At 31.3% G+C, this 10,929-nt stretch overlaps 2 long non-coding RNA genes across 7 annotated transcripts; one reads left to right on the top strand and one right to left on the bottom strand.

The window, feature by feature from the left end:
* LOC114177917 lies at positions 1-2,293 on the top strand. Its single transcript, XR_003603243.1, has 2 exons — positions 1-323; positions 481-2,293. It is a non-coding gene; the product is annotated as an uncharacterized LOC114177917 (long non-coding RNA).
* Positions 2,294-3,991: 1,698 nt separating this feature from the next.
* LOC114177916 lies at positions 3,992-8,234 on the bottom strand. 6 transcript variants are annotated; one of them, XR_003603238.1, is made up of 4 exons: positions 7,691-8,233; positions 6,584-6,704; positions 5,669-6,132; positions 3,992-4,234 (listed from the first exon to the last, which is right to left on the bottom strand). It is a non-coding gene; the product is annotated as an uncharacterized LOC114177916 (long non-coding RNA). The 6 variants fall into 6 exon arrangements; XR_003603240.1 differs by having other exon boundaries at positions 4,051-4,231; positions 7,691-8,234; XR_003603242.1 differs by having other exon boundaries at positions 4,051-5,837; positions 5,954-6,132; positions 7,691-8,225.
* Positions 8,235-10,929: the final 2,695 nt, after the last annotated feature.

Here is a 10,929-nt window from a genome sequence, read left to right as displayed (position 1 = left end):
CCCTACACCTACATCTTTTCTCTCTCTTAGCTTACCCTCTCCTATTCTCTTCTCTCTCTCTTTCCCTTCATTAGGGTTCTGATTATGTTATGAACCTACCTTCCATGCTGCTTCAATTTTTCTTTTCTTTTTTTTTTCTTTTGAAAAAACCTTTATACACTGTCTTGTGGGGCATCTTCACTCTTCAATATCATGGTCCTCTTTGTATTCTTCCACAGCTTTCTTGAACTGCATCCATAGAGTTCCTTTGCATGCATGCCATGGCACTCTTGCTCCCACACCTTGTTTTGCGGTTCAATAAAGCTGTGGGAAGATACAGATAGGTCCAACAACGAATTCACTACCTTATTATCTCAAACTCCAGATTCTTCTCTAAGGCTTTCTGCCAAATTATATTATTATATACATAGGGATAAGATTATATTGATGTATTAGTTTCTCCTTTTTCTTCTGATTTGACTTGATTTAAATCTTTTTCAGATTTAAAGCATTGACTTTTCAGATCATAATAACTCTGTTATGTCACCAGAATTCTGAGATGCAGTCATATGAGAGAATAAACTCGTAAGATTTGTGACGACGATTCCTCAACAACTCGGCTTCTTCCCCCGGAATTAAACCGATCAGGTATTGATTCGATCGATCCAAAATCAAGGTTCCATAGATGCGGAATCACTATGCACACTTTGTCTCCAGATCTTACTCTAATTAATTTGTTCCAAGTCCGTTATATTTGTTTTCCTTAAATTCATGCCCCTATTTAATTTCCTCTTAATTAAATTTGTGGAGCAATCCAAGGCTCAAACTTGAGGAATTTGTGCATCAACATTATTGATTTGTGATGATGCATCGCGTAGGCATAGCCGTTTGATTTGAAAATATTTTTCCTTTTAGTTTTGGTGTTGTAGCTAGCTCTAGTGCTGTCTCCGGTGAATATAATAATTATAATAATTTGAGCTTGTAAGCTGCTTGTGCTTTTGTCTTGACCTCACTCGCTCGCTCACTCAGTCACTCAGTCACTCAGTCACTCAGTCACTCACTCACGCACCTTATTAGCCTTTTTCTTTTTGTTTTGAAATGGTGTATTGTGTAGCCTCCAATGCAGGCAGAAGTTAGAAGTTACAGTGTTGAGATTTGTCCATAGAACATGTCTCACTCAATTCATTAAACCTTTGATCTGTGCTTGTACTGTTTTAGTCGGCAAAGTCACAGATGGTGGAGTAATTTAATACACATATTCCAGGCTGCAGATTCAGCATAAGCAGGAGTTATAGTATGCATTAATTAATCAGGATTATTGTTACTTATATTATATTAGGAAGCTAGGAACAATTATACGGTTGTTATCTTGACTAACAAAAATAAAAGAGAATATATATATAGATATATCTAGATTCATCCTAGCTTGGTAGATCAAGATATTCTTTTTAAAAAAAATATCTGCAAGTCACAACAAACAATTTTTGTTTTGGGTGCACGGGACTAACTAGAAGGAACATTTTCAGTTACAGATTGTTAGACAATGGACCACAGAGAGGTGACCATACTGCCTTTATCTCTCGTATGGAACTTCCAACAACTTATGAATGCTTTAAAGCCATTGGTTGGTGACCCTAGGAAGAGGTTAGATGAAAGCTTTTATGGAAAATATTAACCATAGAATTCTCAAAAATTAACCTCCACCACTGTATTATGGTGATTCTTGCTATAGAACCAACAAGGCTACCTAAAACCAACGCAGGAGGAGAAGCTTGTGAAGGAAACTAGGGTTTTCCTTTTCCCAATTAAGTCAGGGACAACCATGCTGCGGGAAATGGGAATTTTAGACCACCTGCGAGTACTGTTTCTTTCTTTATCTTGCTTCCCTGTGCCCAGAATCAGTTCGAATGAGAACCCCTTTTGTTTCTCCCGAAAGATTTTGAAATTAGAAACGGTAAAAGCAATTTCAAGTTATAGATAAAGCAATCGATCTTGCATGGCCTAGAAAAAGAAGTGGCCGATCCCGATATTAATATCAATTTTCCACAAGGGGTTATTCCTTTTCCTTCATTTTGTGTCTCTCACTGTTAAATCCGACAAAATGGTGAGCTTCAGCGCCATCAACTTTACTAGGACTTTTAGTTGGTGCATTCACGAGCACTATGACTCCCTCCAATAAACAACTCCGTTTTTTTTTTCCTTTTCCAAAAGACATTGTAAAAGTCGTGTGAGCATGCCACTTTATTTGCAAAATCTATATCCTAATCCTACTGTAACCCACTAATCTAACATACATATTCTAACTTGTTCCTCATTCTATGGCTTTGTTTGTTTGTTTTTGTTTTTCTTTAAGCATATGATAAATAACTTTAAACTGATTGAACATGATGTCCTGCTTTTGCTCGTTTGGATCTATACTGTTCTTAAAATATGCCTTTTCACTCATGGTTATCCTTCCTATTATTTCCTTTAATTTAATCCCTTGTGATGGATCTGATGTGTGGTAGTCAAATGATGTGGATTGCGGGATTTCTTTGTCTGATTTAATTAATGTTTCACTAGCTAGTTTTCACTTCAGAGAAATATTAAACCGAAAAAGTTAGATTTCATTGTGTTCCGCGATGTGCAAGAGTGGAAGATTGGTGAATAGAGTTAAACGATGGAGAGGCAATAAACTAATAGACAATTCTCTTGATCTTGCTGTCTTAGCAGTGCCCCTTTTGTCTTGTGGCTAACAACTATCTCATTTTTAAATTATTCAAAATATTATTATAACCCTTGATGACCTTTTTAGCTTATCACGTTGCCTTCATCCAGCTATATAGAATAACAACAACAAGTCTTTATTTCGATCATAACCTTTTCTGGGATATTTGAAAAAACAGATATGCAACAAGAATGAATGTGTACATACATGTGTTCACAGTATTTATTAAGCGTATATATATATATATATATATATATATATATATATATATATTTATGTATGCATTCGCTGTTAATTATTAATTTCTGGTTTTTTGGTAAGATTTTTCCATTATGTGTTGGGAAAGTAATAGGAAGAAAGAATGTAAGAAATTAATTGGCATGGCATGATAGAGGGTGAGAGGCATAATACCGAAGTTGAAAGTTATATATAGTTGATGATGATTGTTGTGGCGATGTGTACGATTTATAATTTCCCATCACGGGTCAACATAGTTTCCTTTTATTGTTATTTTGGCACTTTCACATCAGAAAGGGGGAAAGTGTTATTATTTTGATTGGGCGTCCTCTATTTTGATCACCAAGTTACAGTTACTTACGTCAATACCATACCCTACCATGGATGTATTGTTATTGTTGCCACTTCATCACTCACTCTCATTCATGTCACTGTAAAATAACACTCATTTTTTCAATCTTCTTTCACGGGGCGTGTAATGTGAATACACACACACCCAATTCTAACGGATCCTGCCGACATTATTATGCTTAATATCACAATCCTACATACACACTTGATTGCAACCCCTTTTATCCTCTAATGAATATGAGGCTCACAATGGATCAGCACAAAAATACTCTTTCATTTTGTACTCCATTTACTTAAGAACTCTTATTAGTGCAATGGATATTCATGCTTAATTGCAACAACTACTACCTACTTTTGCACTTGAAATTCAACCATGTAAACATCTTACCTTCCTCTTCCATTATAAGCACCTTGACGTTGATTGGAGTACAAAATACGTACAATTTCTTTTTTCGTTGATAAAGTTATCGTATAGGTGCAAAATTTTGTGTGGAAAGTGGTGGTGAGAGTGAGAGAGAAAAAGAGGCGATTGATGTGATAGAGAATTGTGAAAAAGTAAAATTAAGTTATTGAAATGTTGTGTGAGTTTGTTTTATGAATGAGTGATTTTATGTATAACCTACCGTTTTCCATTAAATTATATTCCAAAACATGTACGGATCCGAAGGATGTGTTGCCTTTTGGCATGCTAAATCCGTTTGCTCATGAATATTCCAATTTTTCGAATTATTATTTTATTGATTATAAAGTATGATGGAACCGTTCAAATGTTGCAGTTTGCTACCAGACATTTTCTTTTGATTCCATTCTCTAGGTAAGATGAAAAGCATTTGAGGAGAAAAGAGAAGGATTTTTTACAACACACTTTTTATTCATTTTTTTTTCTCTCTCACACGACTTATTTATTTCCCACTCCTCTTCTATCTTCCTCTTCCATCTCATTTAACTGCTGAAGAACTTCTACAAAACATGGAAAACAATAGAATTTCTTAAAAAAACTGGTGATTATTTATATGGTATAATAAATTAAAACTAGTATATTAGTCTATTAACATGTACATAATTAAAATTTTTATAGATATTTAAAGTCATAATAAGTATATGTAATATTGTATTAAAATTAAAACATAAGCTAAATGAATTTTTAAGGTACAATTATTATTAATACGTAACGTATTTTAACGTAATATTTGTCATTAATATTTTTGCTAACATTTAATTTTAAAAAAATATGAATAGGTAAATTGTAACATATAATACGTTTAAAAAATTTAATATATGAATAGAGTAAAAGGAGAGTGATTTGAGAAAGAAACTTTTGGACTAGTTGGCAAGTTAATTAAATTGAAATTGAAATAGAAATAAAATTAATGATAGTCAATTTAAATAAATAAAAATAAATAATGCTCAGCTTACAAGCCTAGGTAGGATAAAGAAAATGGATGAATGATATTGACAATAACTTGAAAAAAAAAAACATTGATGTGTAGGAAGAATTCCTAAAAGAAATTTCATTAAAAAAATAAAAATTTAAAATTATGGCATAGGAGTTGGTAAATAATTGTCACTTCTTATATGTAGTCAATTTCTTCGTTATTTTAGTAAGAGTGATATATTTCTTTCTCTTTCTTAACTATACGTGATTAACTTCTGAATTGAATGCGACAATTAGGTTAAATCTCTCAAAATTTCTAACACTAAGTGTGAAATTCATATAAACATACCTTTCATTATCTATGTGTGCTTAGAATGAAAGTGAAAAAGAGAGAAAAATAACAATTGAGCAAAAACATAAAAAAAGGAATGAAAAATAGAGTGGATATATAATATGAATTTTGAATGATTAGTAAAATGGGAAAAAGTGAACAGATTTCTCTTTCTTTATTTGAATAAGTGGAAGAGAAAATAAAAATACATAAAAAATAAATCGTCTGAAAATAAATTCAAACACTAATTTAAAAAATTCTTTTCAATCCAAAATAAAATTCTACTTTATTATTTTCTCCATAAATGATTGATTATCTTTTCTGATATTCTATACTATAAAATGTGGTGAATTTTTAAAAACCTGAAATCTAACATACTCTTTGTTTTTTGTTTGAGTGTGAGTGGAATAAGATAACCTACATATATGCAAAAGCTTTAAGTGAGTGAATACCATGAATAAGCATGTGAACTTCTTTATTGTTAAAAAAAAAAAAAAAGAGGAGAGAATCTGTGCTCTTTTTAAAAATGTTTGTGTCTAGTAGAATGTCTTTCTAATTTCTCATAAACGACAAATCATTGGGTAAACAGATATTTTTGTTGAAAAGCAAAAGGGAAAACCATTATTTTGGGGTTTTAATTACAATAATATTTGGTTAGGTGCATGAATCGGAACATTCCCATATATACCTTTGTTGAGGTGGGGAAACCTTGCCATCAAAGCTAGAGGCCCATTGCCATGGCCGATGATTTAAATTTTCTGAATTGAAATTTAGGTTAACATATTAAGAACCTGTAGCAGCACTGCAACAACGAGTAACAAGTTACACTGCATGGCAACTGACACGTTCCTGTTTAGCTTCATACATAAGAAAAATAAACAAAGTGAAATACCACAATTATTTTTCTTGCTTCTAAAATAAATATATAAATATATATTGCACAGTAGTCTCTAAAACACGAATAATTCCGTACTAGGAAATTTAACTGAGGATTCAGTTCATGTCATTGAAGGCTTCACTGTGCATCCATGATCAGTTGTAGCTCTGTGTCTCTGCTAACTCACACACGATGTCGTGTCACGATTCACAAATCTGTTTCATGGAATACTCAATGGGTTTCGTGTTCCCGTGTTCAAAATTTTCACTATTTCCCTGAACGCAGTGAAAAAAATAAAAGGAAATAAAGAGAGAAATGGAGATGTGTATGCATTGTTGCTGAATTATATAAATAAAATATATATATATATATATATATATATATATATATATATATATATATATATATATATATATATATATATATATATATATATATATATTTGGTAGTAGCAGGAGACACACTGGGTAGGTGTTGTTGATGATGAATATAGTTATGATATCCATTTTATAGGAAGATGCAGAGAAATGCCATGCGTCCGTGTTTGTCTGAATTAATCTGATTTTTGGTGGTCCTACTTCTGTGCACAAGTTGTGGCATTCTCTTAAGCTAAAGGTTCCAAGTGTATGAAAACATGTGCCTTATATTTGGTAAAGGTTGTCCGTTTTATCTTACACAATAGCAATACTATAATTAATCCTTCTCACTAGGCTAACAATTACGCACCTAGATTCTGCCATGCCCAGAAGCTTATTTGGGTGAAAATTGAATTGATTTTCAGATTCGCATGCCAAATTGGGTGTCTTTAGCTGTTTACAACAATGCAGTCTGCAACATAGACAGTGATCTAGACAGAGTTTGTGAGCATGTCATGTGAGCTTTGTAAAACTGTAAGTGCGATAAATTTCATTTAATTATTAGATTAATAAATTACCCAAGATTTCAGCACCAACTTGGGTTTCTAGAGAGAAAGAGACAGGTAGCCAGAGGAGGAGGAGGGTGAAAGAGAAAACGATAGAGAGAGAGAGAATTGAAAATCAATAGGCCAAATGATGTCAGGAGAGAGGAGTGGTTAAAAAAATGATGTCACGTAGTGACAAAGGTTAACCTTTTTCACAGAAATGTAGGAGAAGATGTGGATTCACTAAACTAAAAGGGCAACAGGAAGAACTATCATCATTAATGATAAAAAGGAAAGGTGGGGAATCTTCTCTGCAACCATTACCTTTTCTTTTTCACCATTTCATTGAATCAATCAGATTTTTAGAGGTAAATTAGTTAATGCCAAACTTCACCTAATTCCACAGACAACTAGGAAACATTAGTTTTTTATCTACAAAATCAAATAAAATAAAATTAATTTAATTTTCTACTGCCCCTCACCTTGCATGGCTCAAACGTGTAGTTAGTAGTAGCATCAGATTTAACACACATATATATTTATATTCTCTTTGCTTTTCAACCCTATCATCTGAGGGTAATTAAAGAAACCCCACCCCACATTGTCATTGTTCACAGGAGCGGTAAATTGGGATAATAATAATAAATAAAAAATGAACATTTTCCCATTGTTTCCGTAAAGGAAATTGAACAGAGAGAAAATGAAAGAATTTGAGCGGATCAGGATACAGAATTACGCAGCAAGAGTATTATAAAAGCAGTTAAAGCGAATCTGAGAGATAAGAAAGCTATAAAATGTGTAGATTAGGAGATGATTAAGGAGATGATTAAGCACATAACAGTGAAAAGTGTATATAAACATCAACATCACACAGAGAGAGAGGCCGGGTAGAAGATAATTAAGAAGAAAGAGAGTTGTTGCGAGAGAGTTACCGTGGATGAATTGAAGAAGCTTGTGTGGCCTCCGTGAATCTTGAAAGATGCCAGAGAATTAGGAAAGGAAAAAAGAAGCCTGAATTGCCATATTCTCCCACAGCTTTCTTGAGCTTCTAGGGCTTAAAATGGCGAAGGTGCAGAAGAAGTTCAAGAAAGCTGTGGAAAAGCATGACCAGGACTTGAGAATTGAGGTCAGATCTGTTTGAAAGAAGAAGAAGAAGAAGAAAGAAAGAAAGAATGAGGAAAAAAAAAGTGTGGGGGTAGTGGAGATATAGTGAAGAAGGAAAGTAAAGAGGGGTGAGAAGTGAGAAATAAGCATGCCCATACAAAGTTATCGTGGACCACTCTACCATTTATAATATGAATGTACCAGCTTTATAGAGAGAGGAGAGGAGAGAGTTGGAGGGTTCACTTGACTTACAAAGGTGCAATTTACCCTCAAAATGGCTTACTTTCCCGGTGAGTGCGCAGTGGGTCACATACAAACACGTCAGATGGGTAAACAACAATAATCTTTCCAAAAAAGACAAATCAAGAAAAGAAATGTAATTCACACCCAAATCAGATTTTAAGCAACAAAAGAACACAAACAAAAAAAAATTAAATTAAATATTAAATTTTTCATTTCCCATTCCCATTCCCCCCTCACATGCCACCATGTGACCAGGATCTCTTTTTTATTTTCTCTAGATTTAAAGTATGGGTTGTTTATGGTCCCCAATCTTTGTATCTATGCCTATTACTTTTTTTTTTTCCTTCCCTCTCTAAATCATCATTTTCCTCTAATCAATTAATCTAATAATTAGTGTTGTTAATATTTTGTTATAGAGGGAAAAAGTGTTTCTATTTTTACACTTGTATGAGTATAAATCCTGGAGCTATTCCAGCTATGCGCTACACATCTACAACTAGCTACTTACACAAATCAAGGTGTACTACACTACAAAGTGGTTGAGTTTTTAATGCCAAATGTTGGCTCAAATTTAAAAATGCGCCCACTTTTATCTGCACTTTTCCTACTTGAGATCTATAAAAAAATTAATATGTCTAAACTCTCTCCACCATTAATTCACCTATTTAATAACCTTCCTATTTTTTTCATTTTTTTATCTTTACCATCCCTCTTCTGCTCAATTCATAATCTTTTGTTTTTCTTCCTTTCATAGCACCAATCTCTCAACCAGTAAACAATGTAAGGACAAATATCAACAATAAGCTAGAAAAAAAATAATGATACACACCAAGTGAAAATATATAAGAAAAAAATTTACCAGGAAACATGAACGGACCAAGTGCAATGAGTACGTTTTTTGTATTTTTTTTTTGTTTTTCGATTGCTTTTTAAATTGTGGGATAAAGTTCAAAATAAATCAAGAAAATCAGCTATGCTAAATTATTTTATAACTTATTAGTTTTTGAGTAAATGATGTGTTGTGTAAGGAGTTGTTACATTATCGCCTAATTATAAACTACCATATACAATGAAATTTGTTGTTACTTATAATAATTATTTTAGAAAAAATACCCAATAATAGTTTTAAAATATTTAACCTTTACATTAAACTTAAAAACTCTCTCTCTCTATATATATATATATATATATATATATAAATCCACATAGAAGAAATTGTTAGAAATGACTATGTTGATTTAAGTTGAATTTAAGCATTATTTGCCCATTCTATATTACTATTTCTTTATATTTCTTGACACTTCTCAAATGATATTATTGTAATTTTGTCTCTTTAATGCATATCATATGTTTAAATCTTTCTTTCTAATAATTTCTCTTATTAAAATTATATTTGATTGTAACTATTTGAAGTCATAATTAACTAATATTAAAATTTGACTAAAACTTTAAAAAATGATTTTTCATTCCGAAAAATGGTAAGAAACAATTTGGAAGTTCTAGAAAAAACTTAAAATTGTTTAAACAATAAGCAAACAACAAGTATATTTTTAGGAAAGAACCAAACATATTGCAAAAAAAAAAAATGTAAATTGTATGTATGAGTTCAGTCACTATATTTTACTATATAAAAATGAAGATAAAGATAAAACCAAGTCAAATAACCATTTTATGAAATTTTATATTATATTATTTTAACCTATATAGGAATAAAATGTAAATTTATGTTTTATTTCATAATTTTCTGAATCCATAATGACTTAATCTAATCACTATAACATTCTCGTACACATATGTTCAAAACCTTATCTGTATGAGTTTTGTAAAAATGATTAAAGTTTTCAACTTCTTAGGAAAAAACTTGAACTTAGGAGAATGTATAACGGTAAAAAAAATAATTATGAATAAATAAATGAAATAAGTTATAGGTAAATGATGTCTATACTATCTTTTTCTGATAAATGTTTCTTAATTTAAAATAATTTAGGGTTTAGTTTTGCAAATTATTTTTAAAACATATCTTAAAGAAACTAAAACCTAATGATAGCATATATGTTCTCTTCAAACACTTTGTTCAATTGTTCTACAAACTAACCATTTAAAAAGATGCACACTTTTGAATATATTTGAAAGACACCAATAAATTTCTAGAAACAGAAAAACATTTTGTTTCAAACAAGAAACAATGTCTGAACTTTTAAGGTTTTTCATTAATGTAAAGGAAAATAAGTAAAAATTTAATTTATTTTATCCTTTAAAAAAGATCTCTTCTTTGATTAGCAAACAAAAGGAGAAAAAAAATAGCTTGAAAATTTGTCATTCTTATTAACTGGCAACTACAATTATAGTTTCCAAACAGACAAATTTATGTTAAACTGAAAAAATATATATATTTCTATCTTCTTCTCTCCTAAGATAAAATTTTATACGAGAAATATTTGTGTGTTTTTATTCAACTTTTTGTACGGATGTCTTGAAGCTATCACTAAGAAAAATAGAGTTTTATCTCCATTGTGAAGCTGTACAAGATAATTCTGAAGCTAATACGACAAAAAGGAAATTGAATTGTTGTGAAAAATTTTATGTGAGGAATAAAGAAAAATACTCTAATACATGGTGGATAAATGTTATTACATGTTCTTGATGAAACTTCTTGATGCAGCTTCTTCGAAGATTTAGTGCACTTTCTATATAAGACTTAGATTATCTTTTATAGGATTTTTCTGCAATTACGGAGTTGAGTAGATATATTTCTGAGTTGCTGAGTTGACATGTAGGTTTGGAGGAAAATATAATTTAAAGACATGTTACTATTATTCCTGTT

Source organism: Vigna unguiculata, chromosome 3, assembly GCF_004118075.2.
Source record: "Vigna unguiculata cultivar IT97K-499-35 chromosome 3, ASM411807v1, whole genome shotgun sequence".
Classification (NCBI taxonomy): domain Eukaryota; kingdom Viridiplantae; phylum Streptophyta; class Magnoliopsida; order Fabales; family Fabaceae; genus Vigna; species Vigna unguiculata.
Note: the sequence above shows the minus strand (reverse complement) of the source record. Positions and strands in the feature narration are given on the sequence as shown.